Here is a 13,818-nt window from a genome sequence, read left to right on the forward strand (position 1 = left end):
GGTGAACCTCTAAGAATTCCAAAAACGGCGAAAAAACACTAGGACAAATAAACAGCATGGGACACCCGGAGGCTCTACTAATGAATGCAACAGTTCACATCTGCTGGCAAATCAACCTGACCTTGAGTAAATTTTTAAGAATTGTGAGACCTTTTAACCTTCGCATTTAACTGGGAAACCTGCTGAGACCATCCAGAATCCAATCTTCTCGTATTCAAAGAGCTCAAGCACTGGTCGCGTAAGACAGAAACCAACGAGACGAAAAAAAAACAGTGCACAAAACACATGTCCGTTTGGGAAGGTTTCTCGCTTGCTGCATCGATGTTCGTTGCTGCTGCTGCTGGGAGTAGCCGAGCGCTTTTTCGCTTCTGCGCGTTCTTCCGGGAAGGAAAACCCATGCATCATGGCCACAAAGGAAGACAACAACAACGGCACAGAAAAAAACACAGCGACCCAGCCGAGAGCAAGAAGAAGATCTGCTTAATTTTGCTGTTTATGAAACGTTTCTCACCCAAACACATTTTTATGATTTATTAGCATGCAAAATGGGTGTTTTCATGTGTGGTTCGTTCGGCAGAGACTATTTTTTTTCGGTTAGATGTTTCACGTTGAAAGTGCGATTCGAACCTCCCGGGGGGACGAAAGGGCAAATCATGATCGCGTGTGAAGCGGGCCGGGTCTGAAATTTGGCCGAGAAATGAGTTTTTGCTAATTCAAAACAGGAAATGGACTTTTAAGGATTTTCGGATGCAGCTGTGGTCCAATCGCGAGAATACGTTCAATTTTTGAAGCAAAGGCACTTGGGTACGTGTTTAGCTTTTTGCGGTAGAGTAATTAAATCGTTCCATTTTCAAATGTCGAATGGGGAACAATACTGCTTTAGAATTGATATGCATTTCTTCGCTTATCACATTAGGTGTTGATTTCTTATGTACTATTCTGTCAACTATTACAGTAAACCAAGAATAAACAGGAACATTTCTACAATAGTACATTTCAAATATTGATTTACTAGGTGCGTTAAAAGGAAAAAATCGAGCAGCTATTTTACATTCAAGGTAATTTATACGATAATTATCGAATAGCTTAGTATTTTCTATTTTTTCAACACACCTAGTGAATTAATAATTGAAAAAGCTATTGTTCCAAATTTTCCTGTTGGATCCCTGCATATTGTGATTAACAGTTGATAAAGAAATACATTAAGAATCAATAGCTACTATGATACACTACAAATGACCAAATATGCATTGCAGCAACAAACTCAACAAACCTATAATTCAACGTGCCCTCCAATGTTAAATCCGGGCGGGACACCATAAAACTGCATTCCTATAATGGAATAGCCAGTCTCCTACATCCGTTTGTCATGAGTACGGGCTATGCTAGGCTATGCTATACTAGCCAAGTGGGTGGGTGTTAAACCATTCATAAATGCAGAGGAAGGATTTTAAATATTAGAACGACTTTGGAATGATTAATGGGCCGAGATTTCATTCGAAACTTGCACGCGCCTTAGTTTAATTACGCTGTCGCTTTTGGGTACGGCTTACTTGCAAGCATGCATGTACAATCTTTGCCCTCAGATCGCACGGAGGTTGTACTTACAAAAATGTATAATAAGTTTATACCCAACAAAGCACAGTTACGAAAGGGGCAAGTTTCAACAACAATCAACACACCCGTCCTAACGATTCCATTGTGACGACAGCATAGAATAACATCCGGTATTTCACTTCCAGAACACTGCAAGTGATTGGATGTTTTATAGTGAAAGATAATGCTACAACAAAGTGACAAACGATTTCTCGTGGAACGTGATTAGCTTCATTATTCAAATGTTTTCAAAACAAATTAAACACTTTCCTTCGTACACAAGTGGCGGGGCCTCGTGTGCAGTTGTGACAGCGAAAGCAAATGGGGAAAAAATCCACAAATTAATCTATCGTATCAATTCAACCCATTACCACGAGCGAGACATATTCAATTATAAACACACTGATAACATTGGGGCACGCAACGTAATAAATTTTGCTCCTGAGAAACCATGCGACGTTCAGCCATACGGTTCGTAGTGGTCGGCATGGCCGTCCCCGTCTTGTTCGCTCGCTCAGCGAGAGTGATCTGTATCTGAGCTTAGATGTACCTAAGTAAGTTTGTCTCTATCACGCGATGCAACAACGGAGCAAACCGTGATTTCGGAGTCGAAGCTTGTTAAATAAATTTTCCTTCCCCTTGGGACCACTTTGATGTGTCAGTTTTATCCGTATAAATTGAGACTGAATGTTTAACTGTACATGACTATATTTGATTATTCGCGCACGAAACTGTGGTTCGGGATTTAAGTAGAAATCCAAATATTGATACATTCAATGACAGCTTGTTTAGGAAATATGTATAGCCAAAACCGAATAATTAATAAAATGTTGCTTCAAATGTGTGAAATAGGCATAACAAGTTCTCAACCAGGATTATTAAGATTCACACTGGAGATGGTCGGGTTCATTTATTTCGAACTAGACCCGAACTTGATAATTTTAAAAACCGACTCGAATCCGAGATTCGAAAAACTAAAAAACCTTGTCCTGAGCCGAATCCAAGAATTTTTAAATTGTAATCACCCAACCCGACCCGAACCCGAAAATTAAAAAAAAATAAATATGATTATCTAAATAAGTTCTTGAAGATTTCTAATTGAAAGATCCATAGCACGATCTGACACTTTTTTCCATAATGTCGTTAGCTAGACACTCAATCCAAAAAACGACACACAACTTGCATGAACGGTAGAAACAACTGGTAGGGGCTGATGTCTCGGTCAGACCAGCAGTTCTGATTTTTTACTGATGAAGAGTAAATTGAATCCGGAGCGTTTGTGGTTATAACGCCAATGTGGAAATAGAAAACTAAATAGGAATCAACCCTTGAAGTCATGCAACATGTGCACATACCTACTTAAAACAAGCAGTGAAATAAGTTTATATTAAATATTATACTAAAATTCTTTTCCAAAATATCTTGAAATTAATTGAGTGTTTTGATGAAGAAATCAGATCATCATCATCATCGTCGTCGTGGCCAATCCGGGTATTTCGGATCATGTCTGAATGTATTCTAGGCTACCAGGTTGCCCTATAAATTAAAACCTCCATTCACAAACTCTTTTTTAACGTAACATTCGATTTACGTAACATTTTTACGAACCACATTCGAAATAACGAAATTACGTATCGAATCATTTGAGTCGTTTAACCTTTTAGATTATCTAACGAAGATACTAACTACTATGGTTTAAATAAGTCAAACAAGCACCTGTTTATATTTTCCTAAAGAACCAACACAAATCGTTCTGATGTTTTACATCAAGAAAGTTGAACTTTATCGAGTTGCACAATACAAAAATAATTTTTTTCTTCATTTAATGACTTTTGTAGATATATAATGTTATATACATTAAGTCGACTAATGTAGCTGTCGAATTTACGTACAAAAAATGAGGATTAACACAGTCACAGAACATTACAATTAACGTTTCTTGAAGTAGAAGGCGTTTGCTGGGTGCTAACTTGAGTATATTACAAACCTTCACCTTTCAGAGTGAACGACCACTCTCAAAAGTGAAGATAATTTTAATATAGAGGGCTGGGCTGAGAGAGACAGAGGGGAAATATTACTGAAACTGAAAATAATATTCCTAAGAATAGTTTTTGTAACATAATTTCTCAAAAATCTGTATATCTGTACTTATACACAAAAATCTATCTTTACTTAGAGATTCTTGGTCTGAAAATGGCTGAAAAATCTGTATAAATACAGATCTTTCTGTATTTTTGGTAACCCCTATAACCTCAATAATATGGAGCTGGCGAGTAGGTAACGGATATCGATGTCAGAAGCCATTTTGAAATCTAAGACGGCGACCTCCGGTTTAGATAAAGTCTATAACCTCAACAATATGGTGATTTTTGAAATGGGGATGACGAGATTTTTTCCTGGAAAAGCGCCTTGCGGGGCTTTGCAAAGCTCGACTTGATCGAACGAATATTCCTATGGGCAATGCTTTGTAGAAAATACTAAAAATTTACAATCATCCAACCGATATTCAATAAACGATAGGTGATTTTTAAAGTATTTGTTGTATTGCATGAGAAACAAGTCTAATTGATGGAAACTCATTACAAACCACGAAAACCCTCAAAAGGATCGCAGGTGAGACCTTTTGCGTTTGGAAAAGAAAAAGCTAAAAGGAACTGTATTGTATTTTATTCGTTTTTTTTTGCTTTACTTCATTCGCTGACATCACACAGAACAAGTTTAGATACATCGTCTAACTAGATACTTAGTTGGTGCTAGTTACTGACAAGACGAATTCGAAACACAAAAACTCAAACTTAATTAATTAGTTATAAAAATTTGCGTGTCGACTTCTCATCAGAATCTGAATCCTCAGAATCTGACTGACGCTAGCTCCAAGAACGAAAATACGAATTGTGTTTTTGAGCAAACCCCTAGTCCTGCGTGAAGTCTCGCAAGAAAAGGAGTATACGATGCTATATTTCTCCTTAGCGGAGAAAAATTTATGTAAAAACTATCCGGAGCTAGCTTAGTCCTGTCACTAAGTTAGGGTCGGATTCTGATGAGACGAAGTCGAAACGCTAATTCCACAGCTAATTTATAGGTTTTGGGCCCTTAACGCACAAAGGTTGTTTTAAACATTTTTCTCCTTAGTTGGGAAGAGAATAGTTTTCACCTAAATTTTTCTCCACTAAAATAGTGACCTGTCGTACCTCCAGATTTAAAAAAAATCGAGACAAAGTTTTTTCGCATTGTTAGACTTAAGCTTGAAAAATATTTAGCCAGGCATTCATTGTCGCCAAGGCAATGCCGGATGTAAACCTTTCCAACGAGTGCTTGTTTGTCAAAATCAGTGCTAAAATACCATCGCACAAGCTCGTCAAAGAAAACTGCCCTACTTGACCCCACTCTACTCTAAACATAATTCCATTGTACAAAAATTACGGTCTGAATTGTCCAGTAGGGAGGTCCAAATCATCCCTACATCGCAAAAGGATAGAAAAATGTAATGTTTTGCAAATCGTCGCCTGGCGCTGCCATGGAGTGTTGCAAATGATCCTTTATGTCACCAAAATGTAGCTGAGGTTAGCGGACGAACAACCTTTGACCAATAACTTTTTACACATCTATCCACCTAAAAGGGCGATTGTCTTAGGTAGCTCCCAATAGTCCCGGGTTTCGCTTAATGGAGAAAAAATAGTTTTTTGCCAAAAATTTTCTCCATTAAGGAGAAATATACTGTAGTGCTAATAATAGATTCATGAAACTATTTGTGTTTCCAGAAAAGCTAGTTCGCCCAAATATAACGCAATACATTCGAATATTTGGTTATGTTACTGTGGTTATTCCTGGGACATGTTTAGTTTTTCTTATGATACTAGTTAATTTCATGAACCTAAAATCATGAACATCAATATTTTTTTTTTTTTATTCAAATCGTTTATTTGATAAGGCACGTTGCGTTAGCTTAAAGGTGCCAATTTTGTTTTGTTTTACATTTTAAATTGCTTAAAACTAGGGGATTACATATTGATTTTTTTAAAAATGAAACTAATGCGATTTTATAGCTATCTTATATATCTACACAAGGGGATAATATTGTTTTCGTAAGATTAGGGAGGTCATTTAGTTTTTGTGGCAATATGGTTTGACATTTTTATCAGTGAGATTATTGGAGCAAATAATGTTTAATTAAGGGGGACAATTTTTTACGACTAACTTAAAACTAGGAATAACTAGAGGGCATGATTGAATTTTGTAAAGATTCGTAATTATAGTTATTTTTGTGGGTAGTAGAGTTGAGCAATTTCAACGAGATTATATAATATAATAGTTAAAACTAGAAGAGACAAGAAGAGCTAAATGCTTCGTGATGATATTGGGGGGGGGGGGGGGTAGGGGTGTTACTTCTGGGTATAAGAGTCAGGGGAGGGAGGGTAGACAAAGATGGCAGGGAGAGAAAATTATTTCAGTTTCAGGCATCGTGAGATCAACGGATGGATTACAAACTCGGGTGGCCTTCATCAGGGGAATCATGTACTGGGACGCCGGGTGGTCCTCCTCAAGATGGCAGGGGTTTTTCCAGACGATTTCGTAGTACGGCTCAGATGTGGATCGGCTACATTTCGAGTTAAGCGCGTTATGTTCGTGCCGTAGGTCCCGTGTTTGTTGGCTCATTCGATACAGATGGTTTGATACAGGTGGAAGAGCGTTCTGAGAATGATAAGGAGATAACAAGGGGCATTTAGACTTGTATATTGATGGTTTTCACAAAGGTGTATATAAGGGACATATAGAGAACATCGCGGCTTGCCAGCACATCTTGAACCGGGACGTTGGTTGGTCTTCCTCGGGCCCGCAGGGTATCCATTAGCCGAGACCTAGCGGAACTGTACTCGGTGCACGCCCAGACAATGTGCTCGATGTCGTGATAGCCGTCGCCACAAGCGCAGATACCACTATCCACGAGCCCAATACGCCGGAGATGTGCATTAGGGTGGGACAAAAAATGGAATCCAGCTCCGAGCAACTTTTCAGGTACCATTTGGGTCCTACAACAACTGTGCAAATTCTTAGCTCGATCATTGAAACTATATTTTTGCGCCCACTGTTTAAAGTTTACATGGGATTTTGTATGGAAAAACTAACTTCCACAAAATAATTCCTCCGGAAGTCGCCCATTGCTTCCTAAAAATAAATCGTTATGTGGCTTTTATGGGAAATTTAACAAAGAAACAAAGTCTCGAAGACCACGAAACGATCTGATGCTTGAGAAAAAAGTTATTAAGCAGAAACCGATTGATGCTCTGACGATTGATAAAATATTCATTTTTTCTAGCACCACTGTTGTTGGTTGTCCAATTATATGCAATTTTGTTTTGATCTTCTCTTAATGTCTCCAAATCATTTTTTTATACCGTCTGGCCACTTCGCAAGAGTTTTCAGGGATAAATTGAGTCTTGTTTTGTACATAATAAGAGAAAATTAAAGATTTTGTATATAGTTCGACCGTCAGCAGCAGTGATGCTATGAAAAGTGAAATTTTCATCAATCTTCAGGGCATCAATCGGTTTTTGCTTAATAACTTTTTCCACAAGCATTAGATCGTTTCGTGGTCTTCTAGACTTTGTTTCCTTGACAAATTTCCTATAAAAATCAGTCATCTATTTATTTTTAGGAGATAACGGGCGACTCTTGAAAGAATTATTTTGCATAAGTAGATTTCCCCATACGAAATCCCATGTAAACTTTAAACTATGGGCGCAAAAATATAGTTTCACCGACCGAACTAAAAATTTGCAGAGTTGTTCTGGGAGCTAAATAGGACCCAAAAAGTAACTCGGAGCGAAATTTTATTTTTTTCATATAACCATGTCCCACTCTAATGTGCATCCAGCGTGTAATGGTTTGCCATGAGTCGGGACATCACACGAATGAAGTCACGACCCACATCCATCCCCTTGAACCAAGGTTTCGTCGATACCTTAGGGATTATCGAATGTAGCCACCTTCCCAGCTCTCCACTGCTCCACGAAGTTTGCCAACTTTCGAGGGTTCTCTGATGAGTAATACTGAAAAATTCGCTGAAGCAAATTGGTCTTTCGTAAACGTCTCCTTCTAAGGCACCCACCTTAGCTAAGGAGTCTGCCTTCTCATTGCCCGGAATGGAGCAATGAGAAGGGACCCATACCAAGGTAATCTGGAAAGAGTTGTCAGATAAAGCACTCAGTAGCTCCCGTATTTTCCCCAAAAAATACGAGGAGTGCTTGCCTTGTTTCATCGAGCGAATAGCGTCAATGGAACTGAGGCTATCCGAAACGATGAAGTAATGGTCTGCGGGTAATGTTTCAATGACTCCAAGGGTATACTGAATGGCAGCTAGTTCTGCGGCGTAAACTGAAGCAGGGTCACTGAGTTTGTAGGAGGCGGTGAACTTTTGATTGAAAATACCGAAGCCAGTGGATCCTTCGAGGTTTGATCCGTCAGTATAAAACATCTTAGAACAGTCGACTTCTCGGAATTTATTATAAAAAATGTTTGGAACCACTTGTGGGCGTATGTGGTCCGGAATTCCACTAATCTCGTCTTTCATGGATGTGTCGAAGAAAACAGTGGATTCAGAAGTATTTATGAAATGCACACGGTTGGGATTGTAAGAAGAAGGGTTAATATTCTGCGCCATGTAGTCAAAGTACAGGGACATGAAACGGGTCTGAGAATTGAGCTCAACAAGCCTTTCGAAATTTTCAATCACGACCGGGTTCAAGATATCGCATCGAATGAGCAATCGATATGAGAGTTCCCAAAATCGATTTTTCAACGGGAGAACGCCCGACAGCACTTCGAGACTCATCGTATGGGTCGACTGCATGCACCCTAAGGCGATACGCAAACAACGATACTGAATTCTTTCGAGTTTGATGAAATGTATGTTCGCGGCGGAGCGAAAGCAGAAGCATCCGTATTCCATTACCGACAGTATCGTTGTTTGATACAACCTAATTAGGTCTCCTGGGTGGGCACTAGAGTGGGACATGGTTATATGAAAAAAATAAAATTTCGCTCCGAGTTACTTTTTGGGTCCTATTTAGCTCCCAGAACAACTCTGCAAATTTTTAGTTCGGTCGGTGAAACTATATTTTTGCGCCCATAGTTTAAAGTTTACATGGGATTTCGTATGGGGAAATCTACTTATGCAAAATAATTCTTTCAAGAGTCGCCCGTTATCTCCTAAAAATAAATAGATGACTGATTTTTATAGGAAATTTGTCAAGGAAACAAAGTCTAGAAGACCACGAAACGATCTAATGCTTGTGGAAAAAGTTATTAAGCAAAAACCGATTGATGCCCTGAAGATTGATGAAAATTTCACTTTTCATAGCATCACTGCTGCTGACGGTCGAACTATATACAAAATCTTTAATTTTCTCTTATTATGTACAAAACAAGACTCAATTTATCCCTGAAAACTCTTGCGAAGTGGCCAGACGGTATAAAAAAATGATTTGGAGACATTAAGAGAAGATCAAAACAAAATTGCATATAATTGGACAACCAACAACAGTGGTGCTAGAAAAAATGAATATTTTATCAATCGTCAGAGCATCAATCGGTTTCTGCTTAATAACTTTTTTCTCAAGCATCAGATCGTTTCGTGGTCTTCGAGACTTTGTTTCTTTGTTAAATTTCCCATAAAAGCCACATAACGATTTATTTTTAGGAAGCAATGGGCGACTTCCGGAGGAATTATTTTGTGGAAGTTAGTTTTTCCATACAAAATCCCATGTAAACTTTAAACAGTGGGCGCAAAAATATAGTTTCAATGATCGAGCTAAGAATTTGCACAGTTGTTGTAGGACCCAAATGGTACCTGAAAAGTTGCTCGGAGCTGGATTCCATTTTTTGTCCCACCCTAGTGGGCACCCCACCATGTTCCGGTTATTGTACGAAGAAAGTTGATCCTTTGTTGGCATTTCTGTTTCAGATACCGAATATGGCATCCCCAAGTACATTTCGAGTCGAACCAGACCCCTAGATATTTTACTGTGAAGACCTGAGCGATAGTTTGACCCATTAATAGAAGCTGTAGTTGTGCTGGTTCACGCTTCCTTGAAAATACAACTAGCTCAGTTTTCTCCGTGGAGAATTCGATACCCAGCTTAATAGCCCAAGCAGACAAATTGTCCAGGGTATTCTGTAATGGTCCTTGTAGATCGACAGCTTTGGGTCCCGTAACAGACACCACGCCATCGTCTGCAAGTTGCCTTAACGTGCAGGAATTGTCAAGACATTCATCAATGTCGTTGACATAGAAATTGTATAAAAGGGGGCTTAGACATGAGCCCTGGGGAAGGCCCATGTAGCTAAATCGTGATGTCGATAAGTCACCATGCGAAAAATGCATGTGCTTTTCCGACAACAAGTTTAGTAAAAAGTTGTTTAAAGTCGCTGAAAGACCATGCTGGTGCAGCTTCTCTGAAAGAATGTTGATCGAAACTGAATCAAAAGCCCCCTTAATATCTAGGAACACTGATGCCATCTGCTCTTTGCTAGCATAGGCCATTTGAATTTCAGTTGAGAGCAACGCAAGACAATCGTTCGTCCCTTTGCCTTTGCGAAAGCCAAATTGTGTATCTGACAGTAAGCCATTTGCTTCGACCCAATTGTCGAGGCGGGATAGGATTATTTTCTCGAACAACTTCCGGATACAGGATAGCATTGCGATCGGACGGTACGAATTGTGGTCGGAGGCTGGTTTTCCTGGTTTTTGGATGGCGATGACCTTCACTTGTCTCCAATCGAGTGGGACAATGTTAGCCTCGAGAAACTTATTAAATAAGTTCAACAAGCGTCTCTTGGCAGAGTCAGGCAGATTCTTCAACAAGTTGAATTTGATTCTGTCTGGCCCCGGAGCTTTATTGTTACACGACAAGAGAGCAAGTGAGAACTCCACCATCGAAAAAGGTGTTTCGTTCGCGCTATCGTGAGGAGACGCGGCGCGGTAAATCTTCTGTGCCGGGGCGGAATCCGGACAAACCTTCTTGGCGAAATCGAATATCCAACGGTTTGAATATTCCACGCTCTCATTAGTACTGTTTCGATTTCGCATACGTCGGGCTGTTCCCCAAAGAGTGCTCATCGATGTTTCTCTCGTTAATCCGTCGACGAACCGGCGCCAATAATCGCGTTTTTTGGCTTTCATCAAACTCTTCATTCGCTTGTCTAACGTCGCGTACTGTCGAAAACTGGCGGGTAACCCGTCGTTCCGGAAGGTCTTAAACGCGGCGGCCTTCTCTGCGTACACGTCTGAGCACTCTTTATCCCACCAGGGATTGGGAGAACGTTTTTGTATGTTCGCGCCGGGTACTGGCCTAGTCTGAGCTTGATTCGCGCTGTCGAGAATCAAGCCAGCCAAAAAGCTGTACTCTTCCTCCGGAGGAAGTTCTTGGGTAGATTCGATGTTGTCGGATATCGCGGCAGCATAGCTCTTCCAATCGATATTTCGTGTGAGGTCATACGAAATATTGATTGATTTCAATGGCCTTGAACCGTTATTGATTGAGACTACAATCGGCAGATGGTCGCTGCCGTGGGGATCAGGAATTACCTTCCACGTGCAATTTAACCGCAGCGATGTTGAGCAAAGGGACAAGTCTAAGGCGCTCGGGCGCGCTGGAGGAGCGGGAATCCGTGTCATTTCACCCGTGTTTAAAATTGTCAAATTGAAGTTATCGCAAAGATCCTGAATTAAGGAAGACCGGTTATCATCATAGAGGCAACCCCATGCTGTACCGTGAGAGTTAAAGTCTCCTAAAACTAGTCGCGGTGCTGGCAGGGATTCTAAGATGTCTTGTAGCCGTCGGTGCCCAACCGCGGTGTTGGGGGGAATATATATGGAAGCTATGCAAAGGCTTTTGCCTTTGGTTGTTACTTGACAAGCGACAACTTCAATACCTGTTATCGAGGGAAGGTTAATTCTGTAGAAGGAATAGCACTTTTTGATCCCCAAAAGCACTCCTCCATAGGGGGTGTCTCGATCCAGGCGAATAATATTAAAGTCGTGGAAGTTGAGTTCTATGTCGGAAGTTAACCAAGTTTCACATAATGCAAATGCATCGCAACTCAAATTATTTATTGAAATTTTGAAGGAATCGATTTTCGGGATAATACTTCTGCAATTCCACTGTAGAACAGTGATCAAATCCGTGACCTCGTTCGATGAGTTAGCCATCGAAGGATACAATCGCTGAGAGGAGGGGCCATTTAGCAGTCAACTGCTTCAAAAATGTTCTCACTGTAGGGAGAAAAGCTAACATAAGACTTTTAATAGGATCAGTAATATTGAAAGTTTTTATTATCCAGTCCACTATGTCCGAGAGTTTTATAATTCCAGTGCTGTGATTACTCTCGAACTGAAACAAAGGAACACTTGGGATTTTTGATGTTCCTGGAAGTGCTGGGAACTCCTTCTCTGAGCTTAATCCTCCGTGACCAGGAGCTAATTGCTTCGGTTTGGTTGCAACACTTCCAATAGATGTCACTTTCGGAGCCCCGTCAAGGGACACCTTCTGGCCTTTACAAGGAACTTTACGAGAGGAAGTGTTCCTCCTCTTCCTATAAATTCTAGGCACCCTAGTAGATGTTCCCTCTTGTGGGTTACCAGCCTCGCCCTCGTCAGGAGGCAAGTGAGTATAGATGTTTGCTGAGGATGGTGGCGTAGCATTCTTTAACATTTCTGCGAAAGAATGTTTGGATCGTCCCGCAAGGGAACGTTTCAGTTTATCCCCGCGTAGTTTGTACGCGGGACATGCCGAGATATCATGCAGACTCTCCGCACAGTAAGGACACTTTTCGGCTTGCTTACTGCACGAATCATCTAGATGATTCTCCCCGCATTTTCCACAGCGGGCCTTGTTGCTACAATGGGTGGCTGTGTGACCCAGTTGTTTACACTTTGTGCAATTCATGACCCGCGGCACAAATAGACGCACAGGCAGACGAACCTTGTGCAAGAGGACGAAATTTGGCAAAGCGGTACCAGCGAAGGTCACCCGATAAGAGTTTGATTGGGGGTACGTTTTTGAACCATCCCCCGCAACTACTACTGAGTGCAAACGTTTGCACTCAAGTATTTTAACTGGCTGAAGTAAGCGGTCTCTAAATCGGCCAACCCCGTACTTCAGCAGATCCTCGCACGTCAAACTCTCATCGGTTACGACGCCTTCGGATTGTACTCTTACAGCCGGAATATACACGTTATAATCCCGCGTAAAGTGCTCACAGCAAGCAATATCGTTTGCCTGCTTTGAGTTGGCTAGCAACACCCTTATCTTGTCCGAGCGGACCTTTGAAATTTCGGTCACAGCCGAGAACCGTTCCGTCAGGTCTCTAGAAATCTGAAGAAGATTCAGTGATTTAGTCTTGGGCCGAAAGAAGACCACAAATGGACCAGTTGAAAGTTCTGGATAGCATTTGGGCCGGGGGGGAGCCTTAGAAGTTGAACCCGATTCAACTTCCATTTGACCATCCGGAGAGGGAACCATAGAAAACGTCAACGCACGGGGTCAGCGCCCGCGCAGACGGAAGAAAGCAATAAATGTGTTACAAAAGACAAAAACCACTTAGCTTTAAACTGGTGTCCAACGACGAACCGATCCAGCTTATACAGCTGGCTATTGTTTAATCCTCACACGCGAACAAAAGACTGAGGACCGAACCGAACTGGCAAAATAACCTTGAATGCGGATTAAAACTATTCTTTATCGCCTCACACAGCACTACGGACTAGAAAAAACAACCTCTGTCTCGATGGAGAGCTCGAAAACGAATGAACATCAATATTTAAACGATGTTCATGATTTCAGGAGCTTAGTCGCGATTCTCGTAATTTCTCATCACGTTAACGTGATATTTTCTTCGTGAGAATACTAGCGGATTTTTATGACAAAGTCGCGTGATTTATGTACATGGTCACGACTTTTGTTTAGAAATCCACGTTTTTGTGAAATTGCAGTCATGAGTAGAGTCACGATAGTCACGATTATTGAATTATTAGTCACGAGTAATGTGATTTATGTTCATGGTTTCGGGTTCTGTGATACAGATTTCGTAATTTCTAGTCTCGTTATCGTAATATTCTAATCACGAGTAGAGTGATTTATGTTCATGATTTCAGGGGCGACATTATGGAACCACTTCGAATCGACTTTTTCATACAAGCTTGCATATAATAAACCTTTCGTT

General features: G+C 40.7%; 1 protein-coding gene across 1 annotated transcript in view; it reads right to left on the reverse strand.

Moving 5' to 3' along the window:
* Window positions 1-13,818, reverse strand: part of LOC131684958 (bone morphogenetic protein receptor type-1B) — a 550,923-nt gene that overhangs the window by 222,694 nt on the left and 314,411 nt on the right. The gene's annotated exons all lie outside the window — the stretch shown is intronic.

This window comes from Topomyia yanbarensis, chromosome 2, assembly GCF_030247195.1.
Source record: "Topomyia yanbarensis strain Yona2022 chromosome 2, ASM3024719v1, whole genome shotgun sequence".
In the NCBI taxonomy this organism is placed as follows: Eukaryota; Metazoa; Arthropoda; class Insecta; order Diptera; family Culicidae; genus Topomyia; species Topomyia yanbarensis.